Source organism: Seriola dumerili, unplaced genomic scaffold (genome assembly GCF_002260705.1).
Source record: "Seriola dumerili isolate Sdu_G_001 unplaced genomic scaffold, Sdu_1.0 BDQW01000432.1, whole genome shotgun sequence".
Taxonomy (NCBI): domain Eukaryota; kingdom Metazoa; phylum Chordata; class Actinopteri; order Carangiformes; family Carangidae; genus Seriola; species Seriola dumerili.
The window spans coordinates 5,467,253-5,489,825 of record NW_019174687.1 but is presented as its reverse complement, the minus strand read 5'-3'; the positions used below and the strand labels follow the sequence as shown (position 1 = coordinate 5,489,825).

Genomic DNA, 22,573 nt, shown 5'->3' with positions numbered 1-22,573 from the left:
AGTGACAACTAGAACTATTGTTCAAAGATTTTCAATATCAGTACAAGTACCGATACTTTGACCTCGATACCGACTTGTCGAAACTTTTTTTCCCAATACCAATTTTATCAAATCCATTTTAACAAAAAGAAAATTGCAATAAACATTACAGTACGATTTTTATTTGTATTTTTAAGCTCGGCCTCTTTAAAAACTCAAATGTGTTTGTGTAAATAAACAGCCAATCACCAGCATTGTTGGTCCAAGCATGCTACATGCTTATTGGCTCACTGATGCTGATAAGATTTACATATTTGCCCATCTCATGTTAAGACATTTTTCCATCCTCGATAGTATCAAACCAACAAGTTCGGTCCATGAAAGTGAAAGTGTATGCCCCAATCATACTTTTTCCATGTATAGCAATGTAGATATGTTTGACAATTAAAGACCTCTGCATCACAGCTGTGTCCTTAATATTTTGTACAGGTTCATATAGTGTTTTGTATTTCTATCTAACATCTGTGGAGAGTCAGAGCGAGTATGGACAAAATTTAGATTTAGCACGAAGAAGCTACTAAAGTTCAAAACACTTAAATAAACCACTTCAATGATGTGGTGCACTTGCATGTCACTACATAGAAAGAAAAAATACTTTGCCCACATCACTGCCACCATATGCTGTTGTGGTTTCAAAGTGCTGTCTGCTGTTTATTTGTTTTGGGTGCTCCGCAGTTCATTCTCCAGTCGCTCAGTCACTCACAAAGCTTTGCCATTCCAGTGTTAGATTAGTTAGTGTAAGATTAGACATTTTTGACAGCTGGTGTATGTTCAAGCAAAAGAAAAAAATGGTAAAAAAAAAACAAAAAAAAACAAAAATGTTACTTATGAATGGGATTATAGTGGAAATAAGTTATTCCCATTTTTAATGGGAACCCCGAGGAACCCTTAAAGGACCCCTGGGGGAAGCTAAGGATATTCATTTTACTGTCATGGAAGGCAAAGAAAACCAGCAAATGTCGACATTTGAGAGGCTGGAAGCAGCAAATTTCCGGGTATCGGTTACTTTTCTGCCAAGGAACTAATTGATTAATCAACTAATTGTTTCAGTGGTAGACCAGATCGCATCTGTGACTTCTTCAAGGAGTTTGCTTTTACAAAAATTAGGCTGAAATGCAAATTTTCAGACTATCAACCATTCATTTCTAAACTTCTCCACAGGTTTCATTGACCCTCGGGCTACGAAACATGTCCAACCTGTAGAGGAAGACACCCATTTCCAAAATGTAAAAAGCAGCAAGATGCGACATGATAGATGTGAACATAAAACCATATGATCTCACAGCGCTGAATTTCTACAGACACATGGTACAAAGCCATGAAAGCAATAGCAAAAGAATGTCAGAAGTCGAGGGTTGGTAACGCAGACATGAGAACGGTGGACAGGTGCAGGACACTCTAGAGGCAGCTGGCTTAGATCAGATGAAACAATCTATTCAGGCTGAACAAAGCGAAGCCATCAGGCTCAAATCACTGGCAGCTGAAAGGACGACACAGACATCGCACTGGGTTGGGGATTCTGTGCCACGTCCCACTCACAACTTCATTTCTAGGCCTTATGTAATTTTCTAAACAGGTCTTCCATCCTGTGATTGTGCTAATTAAAAATATGCAAGAGTCTGGTATCATCTAGTGCACCCCCGAAGTACTAGATGGGTGGGGTTCAAAACACAGGACAAGAAATTTGGGAAAGTCAGCCAAAGATTTGCAAGTCAATTCACTGGAGTTGTCTGTACCTGACCCTAAACTGCTTCAGTGCAATCAGCCCCCTTAACAACTTCAAGCACAAAAAAACCAGCGGCAGGACTCTATTGGGTTGAGGTCAGAGCTGTATCATATTACAAAAGTCACCAGAGGCACTATTATTGACTGCTATCAGGAGACAGTCTTGTGGTTACTCTCATCTGGTTTCGGGCAAAATGTGACAGGAGGATATCCTGTCTGTCAGAGGTGGAAGTCTGTCAGACAAAACATCCAGCTGCTTTAAAGAACTGGTTCAACCAAAGCCACTTCCTTGGCCTTACCAGAACGACCTGTTTCATGCATAGATTTGTTATTTTAAAGAAAAGCTTATCACTAAAACTCCAAGGAGACCTGAGTGATTGCCATCAGGCCTGCAGGGTTACCGTGGACACACCTGATTGCAAAGTCAGACAGTCTGCAGGAGCACAATTACACAATATATCACTTTTACACAGCATGATAGCTGGAACAAGTTCCATTAACAAAGTTCAAAAGATAAATCTACCGAATACTGAATGTTCCTAAACTTTTATGGCAACTTCAAACTAAAAGGATATGAAACCTAAATCTTACCTAATCTTATCACCTATCTTGTTGGTCAAATTACGTTTGACTTTTCAGATGAAGGCTCATTTACGCAGCCTCGAACTTGGCTTTGTTCTCTCCAGCACTGACAGAGGCTCAGCCTTGGGTCCTCTGAAACAGTGACACATCCTAGGCTGTCCCTCCAGATGATAAACACAAACCACAACCATGGAAACAAACATGACATCATCATAGGAGTTCTCACCTCAGCCAATCAGGAGATGGAATGGGAGTGTGAGGAGGGAACGGTTGTCCCCTATGCTCCGGAGGGGAGTGGGTGGGGAGGGGATGGGATGGAGAGACAATAGAGGAGGAGTGGACAATGTCTAGAGCTCATGTGTCATTTATCATTACCTTGAGCTGACACTGAAGGAACGGCTAATTATATACAGAGACACACAAAGGCCAAAAGCATGAGAGATAAGTGATGAGAGAGAGAGATGACATATGAGAGCAAAGACAAAATGAATGCAAGGATAAAAAGATAAAAAAAAATGAAAGAAAGAGGGAACACTTGCATGAAATGTATCTCTCTCCTTTAACAACAGGAAGACTAGCTCTGGAAACAAGTGCCAATACTAGTAGTGGTGGTGGAAATGACAATGTTCACAGCACTGATGATGATGATGATGATGAGATCATGCTCTCTGTTTATTGTGAGGGAACACATGGACAAATATTAAGCATGTTTCCCTCCTACAACACAGCAATAAGTTAAATGACACAAAAGAAAAACTGGTTTTTCCAGTCACAAGTCAATCACAAAAATACATTTGCATGTCAACAAAAACATGTAATAAGCTGGCCTAGTTGGCTTAGAGTTAAATTCAGAAGCTGGCAACTGTGACAGTGACACCTGAAAGACACAGCCAAGCTCGTCTTGGTGCAACATAACAGCTGCGTATGTCATAACTTAACTAAAATACATAACTAAAACTGAATGTGACTTCAGGACAGTGTGTCCTCCCATGATGCAGTAACGTCACTGCAGTTGTTAATCTAATTGTTGATGTAATAATAATATAATAATTTGAGTTTTTCTGTTGTCTAATGGTCTTACATCATTAGTATTACTGCTACACCCACTAATAGTATTACATGCTTTGTGAGGCTGGTTAATGTAAATCATGTAATGTTGATTTCACACACAGGTTTATTTGAATTTCCAGGGATTTTATTACATTGTGTGTAATATCTGCCAGTTACCATCAGTTGCCAACATGCTGCATTATGAAGACTGATGTGAACTTGGCAGCACCTGCTGAATCTCAAGTGGCTCTGGATCAGCCAAAAGCTTTGCAGAAAAAAAAAAAAAAAAAAAAAAAAAAAAGGTTGCCAACAATTATTTGCACCATTTAGCACAATTGAAAAGCAAAGTCACACTGTAAACTATAGATGCCCCTCTTTCCTCACACAAAATCAAACTGCTCTTATAGCTTTTTCCACCACATGGTACCGACTCCACTCGCTCGCTTTTAGCACTAGGTGCTTCATTTTCCACTCCAAATAGTATCCCCTGAATACAGAATTGTTACCATAGCGACGACGCACAAAGCTATTGTGACATCATCTTCAACGTGACACACATGGGAACAATGGAGAATGGACGTCTGCACGGCCTCAATTAAGTTAGTTTTGCAGGTTGCCGGTGTAAAAGTATAGAACAATAACTAACAGAAATGCAAAAGGCTACAGTGAGCGCTTGGCTGTTTAAAAATCACGGGTTTTTGTTTTGTCTCGCACATGATGGCGCAGTAGTGAAGCTTCACTCTGAGCAATCGGTAGTCTGCAGTGTTTTTCACATCATGTTTCGGTATCGCCTCAGCTTGCTTGGAACCTCGGTGAAGGGCGATACCAAAAAAAAAAAAAAAAGGTCCAGGTATTATCCACAGCTGATACCTGATAGAAAACCAAAAAAAAGGTGAGTGCAGTCTAGTCTGTACCATGCAGTGGAACGGGGTCAAGCTTGTGAATGAATGTAGAACTGGAACAACACTCAACCCCAAATCATTTACCAGCCGCAATCATTAAACTTTCATCTCATTTCATCTCTAAACAGGCTCTCAATAGTAGCCTTTGGTTTAAATCTACACTGGACTGGTATGTGGTGTAAATCCTGGTTGAGCTTCAGACAAACACCACTTTCACTTATGCATTCTCAAGAAAACACACACCCCTATCTCTCAGACGTGCATTGATCTGACACAGTCTGACGTACAGAGACTTTATGCACTTTTATAATACAAACCCAAATCTCCTTTTTAAAAAGGCCACTGGAACTGCTGTCATTTTGCATTCCACCACATCCAAACATGTTGTGACAGAAGCTGCACACACCTCGGCCATTCTTCCTCCCATTCCGGATGAAAAGAAGGCTTTAAAGGAGGTGAGTCACACCAAAATCAATGGGCTCTCCTATGAAAGCATCTGGTGACACCTAAACCCCAAATGTCACCAGTCTATGAATAAAAAGGACTTATGCACGTACCACTCCTGATCCATTTATGAAGCTGACTGTTATCCCAGGGATTGGGAGATGTTGTACAAGAGGATTTGTGGGGGCAGAAGTAGTAGGAACAGTTGGTCAATGGGCAGACAGCGGTGCATGGGATTATTTTGTAAAACATGGACTCGCACACTGAGTCAGAGACGGCGCTCCGTTTGCCAGCGTCATGTGACTCATCCACAGCGCAGAGGAATAACTGCCAACGGCTTCAGCTGTATCAGATTACAGCTCGGCAAAGGGAAAAGGCAAAAATAAGGAAGCTTATTCGTAGTAGGCCGAGATATGTCCTATTACACATGATAGGAGAGGGGCAGAGGAGGCCTGCCAAACGAAAAGCTCACACGTGCAGCCACACGTCTTTAATCAAGCTACAACGTGGCTTTGACACTGAAATCAGCACATTATCCATAATTCACAATATCAGTCTTTGTTTTCAATCAAAAATGGTGAAACTAGTTTGTTACATTACAGCTGTTCTGTATTATGAACTGTATGTGGATCCAAACAATTAAAAAGTACCTAAGTTTGCCTGTTTCCTGGATTCTCAGTTATATATCTTTGCCAATTTTAATGAGCAGATTTGTGGCTTTTACAGTGACGTTCACTTTTCAATGGAAATGTCAAGAAAATAAGACAGAAAACAAGGGTCAGAAACTGTTTATATCATGTTACTGTAACTGCTTTTTTTTTTTTCATAGATCGGGTGCGTTAGCCATCTGCCTCTTCGACAGCAGTTGTGGTCGCAGTATATGGTTACTAGTTACCTTGGCAGGAGGGCAGACGCACACTTCGTCAATATAAGAGTCCAAAAGACTGAGAAGAGGTCAGGATTGACAAACTTGTATTTTGGGGCTTTATCAAGCAGTCACAGTTAAAACACTAACAAATTCTACGATGTACATAGTGATTTCATTTCAACCATTTCAAAATCAATAATCTGATTATCACAAATGTCATTAAAACATATTTATCTCACTTCAATGATCGCTCAAAGTTAGCACACCTCAATTAATCAATTCAATCCAGTTAGATGTTTCCTGTGCAGAGTGCAGTCTGCTGTCTCTTGGTGTTTTGATTTGCTTGGTGTTTGCTTGCCTGGTGCTTCATCTGAAAAATGTGGCAGATGTATTTTTGCACGGCTGAAATGCAGGCAAAATAACTGCTTTTAAATCCCAGTGCGGTGCTGCAGCATCACTCACTGATGTGCATGGTTGTATCATTAACTCGAGTCACTCATCACAACAAAGAAACGCGTCTACACCGGGTGCGATCCCGATCCTGCAGATCAGCTTGGGACACGTCTTCCGCACTGACATACATTTACAGAAATACAATCCTGGTGTCTCAGTGGTTTGAGAAATGCCAAGGTGTGGTGTGTGCGGACCCATGAGTTAACATCTATGGGGACTGCAGAGGCCTGTGCAGACAGAAAATGGGACAGACAGGCCCAGACAGGCTGGAAACAGCAATACAGTACAGTCACTGATGGCTTACAGACATTGTTGCGTAATTTTTTTTTTATGGATGCACATCAAACAGAGAGAAATCTGACAGCTAGACTGAACAGCTCCCTTTCAAAGTTTATTGAAAAGGAGATGAAGAGACTTAAAAGGGGGGGGGGGGGGGGGGTGCATGTCCATGTGTGGTGCAGCAGGTCAGGAGAGCAGAGATCCTGCAAAACAAAGAAAAGTCACAGACTCAATCCTGACAACAGCTGGTGTGAGTCCTTGAGCAAGACTCTACTCCTACCTGCTTAATCATCTGTGTGTAACTGCATTACTACTTCCTTCAAAATGTTTCAAGTAGATATTAAATCTTAGAAAAGTTAAGTACATGAAAAAAAAAAAAAAACTGGCAAATGACCAAACTGCAAGAAAGCACATTTGTGCAGAAAAGTTTTTTGGAAAATGAGAGAAGACCGTAGGAATATCAACAAATCAACTGCTTCTTTCGACACTTTGCAGCTTCATTACAGCCCTATAATCTACATATCTGCATGCAGTCAAAGGAAAAAATTTAAAAAAAAACAGAAGAACTGTATTCTTCAAAGCTAAAGCACAGGCCCACGTGGATCAAAGCTGAGAGAGGGCAGAGGGAGAGAGAAGCTTATTTAAAGAAGTGGGTTGTATGGTGGGGGAGGTAATAGAGCTGGGATGTGGGCAGAGGGGAGGTTGGAGCGCTGGGAGACGGAGATGCAGATTGCAGTCGTTTCTTCCCTGGAGGGTGGGGGTGGGGGTGGGGGTGGGGGGGGGGGGGGGGTGTTGTTAGTTACAGCAAGAGAGGAGATGAGATAGTTTCCTCTGGCTCTCTGAAAGATATGATGAAATCACGCGGCCGTAACCTTGGAAGTATGCGAGATCCATCTGGCATTCAGGGTCTGAAGTGACTCATGGGTGTAACGTAGGGTTGATGAAGGTACATAACATTGGCAAAACACTTGAACACTTGAAATTGTTGAACACCTTCTGGGATTACGCAACCGTTTCTGTTTGCTGTGCAGGGTCGCGTGAAAGCTTAAAGGCTAAACATGAGCGATCCACTCTTGATACACATGCAGAAATCTAAATTCTACTTTAGATTTGTGTGCATTAGACGCTTGCAAAGTTAAGTATGCATGCACAAAACATGTACACAAGCGGTGCGTGCACTCATTTACCCTCTGCGAGTCCTAACACTGGTGATGTAAGAGGATAAAGCGTAGGGTCAGGACACTGTCTGGTCCAATGAGACAACAGGCATGGATAAACATGATAGCGGAAAACTTTTATCAGTTAACAAAACTAAAAAGTAACAAGTCTCTTCCAAAAAAAATTTGTTCAGCAAACAATTAGAAACATATAAGGATGTTTTTCCCCCTTCAGTGTCACCGAAAAATGCTCTCTCTGGCTGTGAGCATTTGGCAAGCTCTTGTACATCTGTGTGGAATATGGCGGTAAGAGATTTCATTTGTTCTTTCTTCAAGCTTGTCTGCAAAACACTCTTCCCATTAGGATCAATTAATAATTCAGCTGTGCTTAATTTTTGAAAATGTAGCCCCCCCCCCACCGTGTACAAAAAAAATATTCTGGAAATGGCTGAGTGTTAAAAATCAGTGCGAGCCTATTTCTGTCCCGTCTCTAATGGCTGAATAATCCACTGTGAAACTAAGGAACAGGAGTAAATCAAAATAATTAAAAAAAACACACTATAATTCATGTGCTGTTTATAGAGAACCAGCTGGACGAAGGCACAAGGCATCGCAATCTTTGGCAGGAGCGAGGCTTTTTCCATCCACTGAGTCTGGATGGTGGAGATAGGGGTATTTGCAGCATCTCTGTCTCCATGCCAGGCTTTCAGAGATCCTCGCCGGACACTGAGCTTTAAACTGAGGAGGAGGGAGGAAGAAGCATATTGGCAAAAGAGGCCACACAATTTTTTTTTTCTAGAACCAGATATCACTGATGATAACGACTAAAATGCAAGTCAGAAGCTTTAAAGCACCTCTGATTGATGGGTGGTTAAACAGTCCAGACTCACATGCTCCAGTTCAGCTGCTGTGACTATGATGAAAAGTATTCCTCAGTCATCTGTGAGCTGCATGAATGGGTCAGGAAGGAATCTTGCCATTTGTTTGAGGTCCAGAAACGGCCCAGGCATCAGCTATGAGAATGCCCCAGGGGCTTTCCTGTTGTGACGCAGCAGGCCCGGGCCAGGCTACTGCAGCGGGCATGTAATTGGGGGAAAATAAGTAGGGCGTGTGACTTTGAAGCTGCAGTCACTTTAAATGGAAATCAAGCGACACAAGCTTGTAACGTTTTGCGCTCGGAATCGCTCTCAGCTGCACAGGTCGGCGGCTGAACGCAGCGATAGTGTTTGTGTCCAAAGGCACAGCTGCTGTTTCAGTTCATTCGCGAGGGGCAAAATGTAGATGAGGGGAATCGACTCTGACAACATGTCCTCATTGATAAAAATAATCATTTTTCAGTTCCTTCGGAAACAAAACAACCTATGAGACTGTTCCAGAATAAACTCATCTCATGTTTTCTTCCATCTGCCACTTCTACGGTTAAGGTCTAGTTAGGTTCAGGCATCCGAAAATACTTGGGTTAAACTTTGGAAAAACTTTTAGTCATGGTAAAGTTGACACCGTCTTAACTTCCTTCAGATTTACTCCTTTAAGCCTCTATGGCTGGTCAATCCTGAAACCAACTATCTCTGCATTTTTGCATTTTGAGTTCTTTATTATTAAAATTCTGTTCACTGACAGCCTACTTTTTATATACCATGCCAATTTCATTTCACATGGGTACCACAGTTTGGAGGTTTTCTGAGAAGCCATTTAAATCTCTAAGAATTGAGAGAGGGAAGTCCCTTGCTGTCTTAGCTTACATCTCTCCAATGCATATACACTGACTTGAGGTGACATGAGTGCATCAGAGGAGTGAGCAGGTCCAGGCTGCAGAGACAGATGAGGTAGAGATTCTGGGCACAGTTCAATACATGGATCAAGATAGTCTAAATGGGGCGCTTGTTTCTAACAAATGGCCCTCTCTTTGAAATGCCAGGCGTGTTGGGTTTGGTGTCCTAATTCATGTGTGCGAGAGGGCAAACTTAAGAGCTGCACACACACACACACAGAGAGAGAAAGAGAGAGAGGGAGAGAGAGAGAGAGAGAGAGAGAGAGAGAGAGAGAGAGAGAGAGAGAGAGAGAGAGACACACACACAATCTTGTCTGATCATGTCAAAAGAGGCAGCAGTCCCAGGCCAAACCTGACACAGTTCATTCACACAGTAAGCTTTTTATCCAGCTCAAGGCCCTTTTCTGCCTCAACTGTCACCCACTGATATGCTGCATTCAAGTGGCATTCAAAATCCATCACTGTTTATCAAAAGGCCGATTTCTTCCAAGTTTAACTCACTCATACAGAACAAAAGTGAGGAGGGTGCCTGTACAAGCATCAACACTTTCGCACACAAACACTGAAATATTTCAAGAGTATTTTCCTCCAACTTCACCCACAACCTGCAACTTCACATTCAATGTATGCAACAATGCTCAAAAGCGGATACTGCTGGAGCATTTAGCGCACACTCCCAGGGAAGAATCTCTAATGACAGATATTCCAAAATTCCCATTTGTATGTAAGGTCCTATTGTCTCTTTCATCATGTCCTTCAGTCTACTGTGACATCCAGCGAAGCAAGAAATACAGGCTCTTTGTTGCAGAAAGAAAACTTCAGCAGATTCTTAAAGACAAACATTACATTTGCAAAAACAAGCCAAAAATATATAATCTTTTGGCTTTAGGCTCTGTAGCAAGAACAGACTCTGGCTGAACTAGTCCTCCCACAGTAGCACCTACTGTGTTTTTTTGTGTTCATTACTTTTTTCTTTTTTACATTTTTGTGTGTTTTTATTTTTTTTCATTTTTTTTTACTTCTGTTTTTTTTTTCCCGTGGACCAAGTTCTAATTAAACTTCCTCAGATGTTCTTTCACCACTGCACCACTGCTGTTCTTGCCCTTGTTTTGGTTGACACTATTTCTGGTTTTACCAAGTTGTGACTGCCTCTTTCATCTTCATATTCCCCCAGCTGGTGCTGATTGTCTGAGCAAAACAATGCTCGACAGCAGACAGCATCAGTGATCATTAACCTCAGTTCCCTCTGTGATTCGTGTCAACTGTTGTTTCCTGCAGCTTCACTTCTGTTTGTTGAAAATAAAGCAAGTTCTCTTCTGCTATGCTGCTGAATCAAGTAATCAGTTGTTTGTACCTTTATTCAAATTAAGAGTTCAGTTTCTACACCAAAGATATTTCAATTGTGGTGATGTCTCTCCAGTGCACTTCCTCACCACCGATTCCCTGCATTCTAATGATGAAGGACAGGAAAAGGAAAGCTCTCTTCCTCTGTGACACACGACTCAATCCAACCCGTCTGGGCTGAGCTGTCCTCCTCTAGCAACAACCAACTTCACCTGGACTGTCTCGAAACCAGCGACTGTTGGTCAAGGTGATATTTTACTTGATTTCCTATTAATGTAGTAACTTAATATTTGAAGAATTAAATTAATATTAAATTTAATTTGCCCTATACACGTATATAATCATGCTTGCAACACACGCACACACTCTGATCAGCTGATTGTAATGAATCGCTGTTTGTTGTGTGTCGCTGCTGCGCTGTGATTTAAGAGAGTTGTATTTCAGTTTCTTATCCTGCTGCTTTTTATGGTTGTAAATAGAACTTTTGGAGTCAACGAGAGACGCATTATTAGTGATGACAATTTTGATTTAACACACCTATAAAATGTGTTTTGTCATCACTCAAGTTATCCATTGAAGAGAAAGAGAGAGGCGAGCAAAACAGTTTACTTATTTATCAGAGTATTAAATAATAAACAGCATAATGTAACATCTGTACAAAAATTCAGATTCCAGTGTAGGCTGGGACGATATCCAAAATTTAATCTCACTCTAGCCCAAATATCGCAATATACAATATTATACAGTTTTTTTTTCTGCAAGGGGGAAGGGGATTTTTTTTAATAATACATTATTACATTATTGTATTTTATGTTTCAGGTGGAAGCATTGCTGCCAATAAACAGCAGTTTAAAGTTTTATCTTTCACATATACAATGTACAACAAGCAGTGAAGAGTGAAATGAGGATGCAGAACTGTAAAAAACAAATAAAGTAAATACATAAATTCAAAAAAATCAACATTATAAAAAATATTGCATGGCGGTAGATATTGCGATATTCAATACTATCAAATATCGGCTCATGTCTATGGCAGTGTCTTGTAGAAAACTGCACCCAAAGGGGAAAACATGCAGTACATTCAAATACATTCACATCTATAGTTGTTCTAATTCACATAGTTCCACTAGACATGGTGACAGGTGTAATTGCATTCGACACTTTGTTTCACTTAAAATGTGGCAACACAAACACACGGATGCACTGTGCAAGCGGTCAGGTGAGTGTAGTTCTCACATCACCTGCTTTAGTCTGGACCTGTCACTCATCATGCTGTCTGTGTAGTGGCGCTGACGGCACGAGGGAAGTTTACGGATGTCGAAACAAAAGGTAAACCACAATATGACAAAGTCTACATGAGCAACAGGCACTGACAGGGAAACAGAAAACACGCTGCAGACTTCCTGACGGCTCAAGTAAGGACACAAGGGAGATGCATTAGGTCTTGCATCATCAGCTGGTCAGTCAGGAGGCGGTTTTTCCTGTCTAGCAGCATGTATGCTTCACATACAGTGGTTATCTACAGCTGACAGAAACTGGGAGAAGCTCCTCTCGGGTTTCATCAGAGGAATTCATCTTTGTAACAGTGCTTCATTCTTTTCTCTTTAAACTTTTAATAAACTTTTGTCTGTGACCCTTGAAGGCATATGCATAAAATCCTTATTTCTTCAACTGTCCCAAACTGGTGCCAGAACACATTCATTGTTGTGAATCCCTGATTTTCTGATTATTTCACACCCTCTCTGTGTGAACAGTGAATATTATATAACTCACTGTGCAGGCTGCATTCTGACAAGTGCAGACCAGCCTTTTCAAAAACACACCCAGGAGAGAATGAAGCCTTGGGATCCCGAAGGCGGCTGTGAATCAAAGCCTTTCTTTCATCTATCAGAGACCCAGCGGAAATCTGCCTGTCATTTCAACCCAGTGGGCAGATATCAACATGTTAATCTGGCTACACCATTTCAATATTAAAACTAGAGCCATCTTCACTCACCAAATTAACAAACACAGAAAAACTGCACAAAATATTATTTATATTCTTTTGTACAAACTTCTATGCAAAAAGCTGGTTCACACATATAACCATAGTCAAGCCACGGATGTCTCAACCTGGAGTGTGGGGAAAAAAGACCATGCAAAATGTATATATAAATCAAAATTCATCTTTTTAAAAACTTACTGAACCAATGGAGTGTGGAATTAGCTAGAAATGAATGCATGGATGGGTGAGATAGTGAGAGAGAACACAGGGCGAATGCCAGCTGGAAGAGTCGCAAAACAACAAATACTAATAAACAACACACTGACTTCAGCCTCTCCCATGTGTAAAGTAAAAATCCGTCATTGATTTTTCCTTGGAAATCTAATTGTCTCGTCTTTGTATGGCTTAAACTGCGGTGGAAACACAAACAGAATAATGTAGTTAATGGTTATTTTCATTTTTATTTCATCTGACAATAATTTTTTCATTAAAAGATTCATTGTTTAATCTATGAAATATGTTGGTAGTAGTAATGGTAGAGTCCATGGCGACATCATCAAATTTCTTGCTTTCAATGAACAATGTTATAGAACAGAAAAGCAGCAAATCCTCACATTTCATAGCTGAAACCAGGTGACGTTTGTCATTTTTGCCTTACAAACGATTGGTTGATTGACTGATTGATCGACCAATTAATGGAGCAGGACACTGGAGGACATTTTTAAAACATAGTTCCTCAGTTTTAAATCTATTTGGTCTATTTAGGTTTAGTGAGCTAATAGGCCAGTGTTTGTGCTATACAGGTGAGCTACATCAGGTGCCAGTTCTCCCAGACTCCGCCATTTGCCTGCTGGACTACACAAGGAGCAACCCAAAAAAGCCCAGCAGCCAGAGAGGAGGGATGTCACACATATGAAGACTGAGGTTCAAGGCCCTCATGCCTCTGCTCTGCCCAAAGGCCAATAATCATCTATCTGTCAAAGGCAGAGCTCTCGCTTGGCCTGTCCTATATTTAGCAGACAAAGCCTCATCAGCCTAAGTACTGAATTCAATTTCAAGGGACATCATTAATCTACACTCATAAATCATTTGGGTTATGCTAATGTAGGCCCGTCATTCCTCTGAGGAGCATGTGGTTTTTCTGTGTCCTAGCTAAACCTCGCATTTGTCTCTCAGTGTCACCGTGTTTGAAAAATTCAGACCATGCCAGTGCAAGACCTCCATCCCTCCATCAAATGCGTGTGGGTTTCCATGGAGAACACATTTGGCGGCCTGAGCTCTGCAATTTGTTTCTCTGCATCACTAAACCACCAGTTTTCTCACTTAGCTGTGGGCAATTAACAGCTGGATGAGAACAACAGGCTCTGTTATTGGGGGGGGGGGGGATTTGAAGACTCTCGCAGAAACAATCTCGCAGGAATTGCAGAGGAAGAAAACAATAAGCCAGCGTCTAAACAAAGAGGCTGCAAAACAAGAGCGAAAATAAAGAAGATCTGGGTTACTATAGCAGATAAAAGAGGAGAATAACAGTGTGGTAGGAATATGAAGTCCTCAGACTCGATCAAACCTCCTGGCTGGATCAGGCTGCACTGAGGGATACAGTATATCTGAGCCATGCTGCTGTTTGTTCAGTGTCCTCACATTCCTCAGGGACAATCCTCTCCCTGTGCTCTGCGCTCCACACACAGCGAGTCCTTGACATTTCAGTCAGTGTCTGTCCACTGGGTGGACAAGGGACACTCAGGCCTGTGAACAAGGCCAGTCTGCCTGCTGAAAACAAGCGCACATTCATTTTTACATTTAGCTGATACTCTGCTCTAAAAGCAAATCAGCACTGAGGGAGCGGAGAGGGGGAGGGCAGATGCAGCAGGCATTGATTTGCTCAGACTCCTCAACAGGGTGTTGACATATTCGATAGTATAGGAAATAAAACCAGGCATCTACGTACTATATAGTATTTATTCAAGGGCTCCTATGAGCTTATTTTTGGTAACTCAGCTCAAAATGATAAATCATGGAAATTCCTGAGATTTGGACCATAGCCACTTTGTTACAGACTTTGACAAATAATTTTACTGTTTGTTTTCATTGTTCCTCCCACATACAACAATACCGGCTGGCAGAAGTTTGTTTACGATAGGCTTGGGCAATATCCAGAATTTAATACCTAGATACAGTCCAGGCCAGGTATCACGATTTATTATGTCACAGAAAATATACATACAAATACACACACACACACACACACATATATATATATATATATATATATATATTTTTTTTTTTTCTCTTATGAAAAATATTGCACATGCCAGGAAATATCATGATATTCGATATTATTAAATATTGGCCCAAGCCTAGTTCACAACCTGTCTGACCATCTCACTGCTCATCTTTCTTGACCTATCTGACATCATTTTAGCTGCTGTCATGTTACTACATCTCAGAATGATACTAACCCAAGACCTAAATTGTAATAAACCAAAATCCGACATACTATCTTGTGTGAGTATTCCCAGTTTAAGCTACTTCATATACTTTTACTTCACTGTATTTCAGACGGAAACATTTTCCTTTTACTTCAGTAAATCAAATTATGTTCTTACATTGTGGTTTTGCTTCTTTTAATTAAGTAGAGCTGAAATTATTAGTCAATAAATATGTAAGTCAACTGACAGAAAATTTAATCGACAACAATTTTGTTAAACATTTGCTTAATATGTCAAGCAAATATTGTCGGTTATAGCTTCTACGATGTGTTTTTTCGCTTTTTCTTGTATGACAGCCAATTGAAAAAGTCTGAGTTTTGGACATTTGGTCGAAAACAGGCAAAACAGGCAAATAATTAATCAAAACAAAAAATTATCAGCATAGTAATAATATAAATAATCTTCATTTGCAGCCATATAATTAGGCAAAGGATACGAGTATTGAGTATTCACCAACAGATGTGATTGTGAAGCCCAGCACCCTTTTATAGCAACATTAAGCAAATTCAATGTGGTTCCGCCTGACAGGGTGTGAGACAGTGGATTTTTCTTCATCGTAAACTAGAAAAGGCAATTTAAAGGTAAAAGCTTTTCCATAGTCAAGGTGCTGACATAAAACGAGCAGCAGATTAAGAATCCAAAGAGGAACATTGTTCCTTTCTGCTCTCGGAGACGACGCCTGGGCTTTGTAACCTCCGTGTTTATTATGGGAGAAAACTGATGACTACCCAGTTATGCTTGGCCAGCTTTAGTATAACTATCAGTTCAGACTATTTAAATGTTGCCGTTGCTGAAACCACAAAACTCCTGAGTAAATTCAACCTGAGCTGACTTGAACAGAAAAAAAAAAGCACAAAGATGAATACGACACACTGTTCTCCACACAAGTAAATGACTCTGTTCTGTAAGCAAGTCACTCAAATTGCTAATAACTTCAATAACACGGACTGGTGAGTTTTCATTTTATGCCAGATGTTTTATAGTGTTACATGTTTTAAATGGTGAACACAGTATATCTTTATTTGCAAAATACTTCAACACGACTCGCATTGAAATCTGCTTGAGGTCGAATCATGTTGTGGTTCTCCTTCTATAATGACGGTATTCTGCCTCAAACACAAGTTTTCTAAGCATCACACCCTGGTTCTCCACAAACACCCTCCCATGAAAACACGCTGAGAATCTCTTTCATAAATAAACTGAAAAGTTCTGGTCAACAAAGACGGACAAAAAAAAAAGTGATCAGAGCAGAGCAGTGTAGATATCATAAAACTTTTTTGTTTATAAGATTCCTGGTCCATTTTTCCCTGCACCAGTTTACATTAAGGAGCTTCCTCTGTTTATGGAAGAGAGTCTACAGCTAAACCAAAGGGGGCGGTGGAGGGGTGTGGGGTGGGGACTTGACCTCAAAAACACCACCCTGTGATGCAGGCGCTCATCAAAAGAACTTCAAGTGCTGGTGATAATTTTGAAGCATCCATCATCCAGAAATATGCTGCTGTCAGTCAGTCTTTGGCCTACTTTGTCTGCTTGAGGGGGAAGGTCCGGCACCGTATGTAGCCGGCTTTGGTGCACATGGTTGGGGTGCCAATACTCAGCTGACTGGATCCATGCCAGAGTTCAAGTAATCTGTTTTCATAGCACTCTGTAAACCACTTAAGCTCTGTGTATCATTAAGTATTATGATCTGTACTCTCATTAACTCAGCCCTGCCCTCCTCTTGGTCAAGAGTTCAGACAAAAGACAAACTTTACAGTTTCGTCTTTTCTGCTCTTTTTCAATGAAGGGAACATTTTCAAAAGCATGTGTGTGGACAGTTTGGGATTAGCCTCATTTGCAGCAACGTACAGTATGTGCCAGTACCTGTGCATGTAGTGTCATTATGTACAGTGTCAAACCGGTCGAGTCCTCAAGTCAAGTCTCAAGTCAGACAAGTCCGAATCAAGCCTTCATAAGCAATTTGCATGTCAATAGCAGGCCTGTAAGGTCTCTGAATGCTGACCATTGACCTTACAAAGCATTTAAACTTTTTTATTTCAAAGTTCCTTCAACAAACAGGCTTCTTAGATTAATAAATAGTCAAAATATATGTCCACGCAGATCTTGCCTGTTGCCGTTTGTTCCAGGAGTTTGAAAAGTTAAAACTTGAGACTTGAATGAATCTGCTTTGAAGTCTCAAGTCAAGTCTTGTAGAAGAAGAATTCTGTATGTTTCAAATTCAAAAAGTTCATATGAAGCGTTGTCCAAATATGTATAAAGGAAAAAAATGTTTACATGGTAATGGAGAGGGGCAAGATGTGTGTTAAAAGAAAAACTTAGCTTGAAGCATACCGACTGCTTAAAGAAAAGTCTCACGCTCTAATTTCTGTGACTAAAACTGTCTTGAGTTAGTGAAGTCTCAACTCTGCAGCACTGCCATGTAAAGTATCAAATTTATGACGATAAAACCTGTTCGTCATGTTCTTGCTTTCAACCACCTGTAGGTGAACTTTGGATCTTACAAATAGCACCCTAACCCTGCAGAGACATGTTTAGCTTTCTGTCGGGGGCGTCCATGCTTTGGGATTTCATCAGATTCAGCCGTTATCCCTACTGTAAACATCTCTGGCCAACGGCATGAGTTTAACTTCTAAAATGTAAATGAACTTCAAAAGGAGGGCACCGGTCTTCCCACCATCTGAGATCTCTGCAGTCAGCACTTTACAGCCTCCTACTTCACACCAGCTGCTCTGCTCTGCTCTGCTCAGCTAATGATTCACTCCCCTCCTGGGAAAACTCTGCTGGCAAACGACAAAAGTGGCAATTTTTTTATTATTATCACATCAACATGTCAAACACTGGTAAGGATGACATCTCACTTATGTAAATTTCCTCACAGTGAGGTAGCATTATTGAGCTGTGACTTTAAAAAAAAAAAAAGAAAAAAAAAAGTTAGTCACAAAATGCACAGCACAGCAAAGAAGCAGTGTGGGAAAGGTGGTGATGCAAGCATCATCAGCTGGAAAAAAGAAAAAACAATCGTGTCTCATGTCCTAAGGAAAAAAGATTATATACTTCACAGCTGCTGACCGCAATCATCTTTCCTGTTATTCAAAGCCTTTTATATAATGTCAGTAATTTTATATAACTGCTTGAATTCTTAATTTTCAAATCCATTGCTATTTGAGAGTGGGAGGAATACTTTGAGGCAGTGTGTACCTGTTTTATCAGCATATATTAGGTGTCACAACCACTGTGCATTCATATTTTACTACAGTTTCACACAGGAGGCATCACATGGCTAATTTTCTCCTGTTTGTTCCAGTGTGTCTTTAACTGACTCCTTTAGGAAATGAAATGCCGTGCTGGGTTATGTTTTAGGACATTTTTCACAGTAGTCTGGTCAAGGGCAAAGTCAGCGGCCCGGGGATCATCAGTGAAGCTTTTAATCCTGCACTGTGCCCGTTTTGGAAGCAGGAACCCCTGGCTGGTACAGCCTGGTGACATGAGGATCAAACAGATGAACTGTAAAAAAATTTTTTGGGCTTATGACCCGACATGAGGTGGATGTACTGCACCTACACTAATGGTGCAATCAGGCTTAAGATTTCTTTCTTTGGCCCAAATTAAAATGAGAAATAATTAAATTATCCATCCAAAAATGATTGATTCATTTTGGTATGCCAGGTGAGCTAATGGATAAAAATGTGTGTAACCTCCGGTTTTAGGATTGATCGCCACATTGCAGTCCTCACTGAAAACACCTGGGCGTTGCATCTTAAGGAAGCTCCGCTGAGATTTGAAATTGAACTGCTGTAAACTAGCTAGACAAATAAACATAGGAATAAAGTGTTCCAACCATGCCTGGTATGGACACACCCCCATGCACAGAATAATACAACCAATGTTAAGATGGCATAGTAAGAGCAACCATGTGAAACCAGGAAGCACAGTGGAAATCCCCTCATGATAACATCACAAGTGTCATTCTTTCACTTTGCACAAACCACAGGTCAGAGACCAGTGAGGCCTGAGACTAACTCAGGTCTAGACTCAGTCAATCAAATCCAGTGTGAACATGGCCTTTAGTGAAGCGTGACTCTATTGCTGTCAGTGTGAACGCTGCACTGACATTGTGCACTCACATTCCACGATCCGTCATCATTATCATATTGAGTTTAACATCCCTTTCATGCATGTAATTATATCGCTCTTTTGAACAAAATGGGGCTGACTTCAGAAGTTGGAGCTTTTCCTTTGAAGATGTGTCACGTTTCTGGTGGCGAACATGTTAATCTGTCAGAGAATGACCATAACACCAGCAGTTAGCTTTCATAGTGTGCAGGACCTTGCATCTCCAGGCCCTGTCGGCCATCAGAGGCTGCTGCACTCCAATGACAAACACTGTAACTAACTGTGTAATATCTCAAGCACACTACAGCACATAGAAATGACATCAGGACTAGTGTTGAGCTGATTGTCCTTCGCCTATAGCTGACAGTCATCACGATGTTGAACCCAGCATCGTGACCCCCCCACCCCCCACCCACCCAGCTGGTCCACACCCTGCACACACACACTGTAATTCAAGTGTATATTTATTACTTGTTCGCTATTTATCCATGGGGATTTCCCCAATAATCAAGTTTAGCCGTAGAAGGAATGTCACCCAGGGAGTGCAAAAATGTAGGATGGGTTTATTCTAATCATTATAATAGCTCCTTGCGCCTGATTTACAAAAGCAGAAAGCAGCTTATTTAATCACACTATTTATCGCCCGGTGAAAGCACGTTTTAATTTAGGTCCAAACATAAAAATTATTTTTAAATCTGCCGGGTTTGCACCTGCCTCAGTAAATCAGGAGGCGAGTGTTAGAACTCACCTACAGAATGAACTGTCCTGTTCTCTGCTATACCTGTCTTTAACAGATAATTCCTTATCATTATATTGCTATTAATCGTATTTCACCATGTCTCACCTGGCACATTTAAACTGGTGGTCAGAAGAAACATTGATCTTAAGCTGCCATCGTTGGGCTCTAAGGATATGTGATGGGCATTTTTGCCTATTTTTTGACATTTGATAGATATCTAATCAATTTAGGTAAAAAATAATCATTAGCTGCATCCCTAATGGGCTCATCAGTAACACTGGAGCACTATTTTCAACCACACATTGCTCAAGAAAACCACTTCACCAGACAGAAGAGCAGACACCTGCTTCCATTGTCCGCAAGAGGTCAAAGTCATGTTAAAGCTGTCTCCCTCAATGGTCGAGTATATGCACAATAGCCCAGACTCCTCCGGAGGAAACTCCAGCAGTGAGAGACAGTGAATGGAAATCTGCTGTGAGCTGCATATGGACACAACGGTGCAGACACCTGATACCAACCACCAAAACTCATGATTCCTCCGACATGCCAACACTCACGTCACTTGAGGGTTTGGAGCATTGAAACCACGAGACAGTTTTCCAGTCAAGGGTGTCATTTTAAACGCTTGCCACACTTAGTCAAATGGGTGAACATTAGTGAGAATCTACCCTGTGATCTGTGGAAGGAAAAAGAGCAGCGGAGGATAATCTGACACCGTTTTTTTTTTTTCTTTTCTTCTCAAGACGTTCAGAGATTTTGCAGCTCGCAAAGTTGTTCTGTCTCTCGAGTCCAGTCAGATTTCTGTATCTGAACACTCATCCATGTGTCCTCATCTCTGTCTAATTCCACAGTTATGAGGTGGCTTCAGGCCCTCAGAAGTGGACTGCTTTTTCTGTTTTGCAGGAAGCATTCCTCTCTAATGACAGGGGAAGGTCCATACAAACACTGAAGCTGGAGAAAACACCCAAACTAAATTTGGGCCTCTTATTAAGACAGGCTGACCAAAAAAAAAAAAAAAAAAAAAAAAAAAAAAAAAAGCTGTGATCTTCAACACAACATCTGTGACCAAAACACTTCCTTAGACACTCACTAGACACTAGACATGAAAATGCCCAGTCTTGAAATGTGGGCTGGGTGGGACTGGAGCAATAAACGCACATATGGGATGAAATGACAAGGGTGTCGTATGTTGAGGCGGTACGTTTTGTTGTGGTGAGGATCATGAGGAGCTCTGTTTATTTTATCATTTAGATCAAAGCTTGAAAGAAAACAGAAAAAGAATTGGATGTGTGGCCTCATTTCCAGCACACAGGCACAGCGCACCCTCTACATTAAAACAGCAGCAAAGTCGGGTTTTTTGAGGCAATTGCCCTTTCCTAAATTGTACTACAAATATCTGAGCCTCTAGCCAAACGCAATGATGACTTCAGCTAGTAACCACAAACGGTTTACATCCCGAACCCTGTGCAGAGCTGGTCGACAGAGGGTGGCATCTCTCATGGTCCTGGATTTCGTCAGGATTTATGTGAAAATTAGTATCTTCTCTGTGCAAAAAAAAGGGGGAAAGAGTACTTCAGTATCAGCCCGTTCTACCTGCTCAACATCTCAACTACGCAGTGATGTTCTCGTACTCTCTTCCCTCTGCTCACACTGAATTATTCAACAGGAGAGGAGGATACAGTATGACTTCTAGGTCACAATCCTCAGAACAAAGAGAGACGGTCCTAAAGTTAGCGAATGGAGGGGGCACAGCATTAATCATTTATGAAGCCTGAAGAGCTACTTTCCCACAGTTGTACCTTATAGGCTGGACAATAAACCAAATTAAATTAATTACTGACCTAAATTTACTTTCATCACCCAATTTAATAAACAGACTGAATCCCAAATGTGGGGATGAATTATATAAACTTAGATCACAGAAGAGTGACTAGACTTTTAGACATACAGCAGAATTGTATTTTTGAATGATTAAAAGAAAAAGTTATAATGGTGTTGATGCCAAAAGTGAGTGGGTTTCCTTGAATTTTCGTGCAGTAAACATAGTCTCTAGGACTGAGGAAAATATCTAATATATGTTTTATTATGCTCCTGCACACCCAGTCTCATCTGATAGGATCTAGCCAAAGAACCTTGCACATAAAGCACATAACTATGGTTCAAAGGTTATCTGCTGCTACCCCGACATTATGCAACAAGTTTTCTTAGGTTCACTTTTTATCTGGAAGATTTATGTGTCAGGTCCATGCCTCCACCAGTCAGCTGGAGCAGCTTGGCATTGCAATTTCCCTCCCTATCCTACAGGGCCTGGTGCCTGCTCAGACTGCCCTGCATCTGAAGGTCTTCTCAGATAATCCTGCATTTAGTCCAAAACTGTGGTGTAACATAACTTAGCAAAAAATAAAAAATTCTTCCTTGCAATCCTTGCATTTGAAGCATCGCTGATTGATTAGTCCTGAAGTCTTTACTTGGATACTCCAGCCAGTCCTGCAGGCCACTATAATAAGCTCATTAACAACTGAACAAAGAGGAACTTTATATATTTTATTCTTGACAGACACATTAAAATAAAGTGTAGACTAACCTGATAGGACTTTCCTGATAAGCCTACTAATTACATTGGTCTGCACTGAA

The 22,573-nt window shown here is 40.9% G+C and overlaps 1 protein-coding gene across 1 annotated transcript in view; it reads right to left on the bottom strand.

Annotated features, from left to right (window-relative positions):
• The window catches only part of pard3 (par-3 family cell polarity regulator), a 250,040-nt gene that overhangs the window by 226,800 nt on the left and 667 nt on the right, over positions 1 to 22,573 (bottom strand). The window lies entirely within an intron of this gene.